At 37.1% G+C, this 455-nt stretch overlaps 1 protein-coding gene across 1 annotated transcript in view; it reads right to left on the minus strand.

Moving 5' to 3' along the window:
• LOC118340930 (trace amine-associated receptor 2-like) overlaps nucleotides 1-455 on the minus strand; it is a 14311-nt gene that overhangs the window by 648 nt on the left and 13208 nt on the right. The gene's annotated exons all lie outside the window — the stretch shown is intronic.

The following is a 455-nucleotide window of genomic DNA, read 5'->3' on the forward strand; positions in this document are numbered from 1 at the left end:
CCTCTGAGCCACAGCCGCCCCACCCCCTGGTACAGGCATTAAAACACTATCTTTATTTTAGTAATACTTTTGACGTAAGCCTCATTTTAAAGTAGGGCATTTTTATGGGATCAGTCATACAGTATAGAAAGGCCCCAACTTCATACTGTGAGACAAGTGGGTTTACATAATTACATACCTGACCAGACTGTCACAGCCAGTCTTTCGATGCCTGTCAGAAGAGTTGATTTAAATATTCTCTACATTTAATTATACTGCCAACTGCAAAAAACGGAATTTATACTTGTGCATATTATTGTTAATGGATGACTGCAAATTTGTAGTACAGTACAGTAGGAGTGAATGAATCTTTGTTGTGCCAACCTTTAGTATTATATATACATTATGAGGGACAAGTTTATATTCTAATTCAGCTCTCTGAATCTGCTATCTGTTAACAGATTAGAGTGGTCACA

Source organism: Morone saxatilis, unplaced genomic scaffold, assembly GCF_004916995.1.
Source record: "Morone saxatilis isolate NCDOM2014 unplaced genomic scaffold, NCSU_SB_2.0 Contig7, whole genome shotgun sequence".
Taxonomy (NCBI): Eukaryota; Metazoa; Chordata; class Actinopteri; family Moronidae; genus Morone; species Morone saxatilis.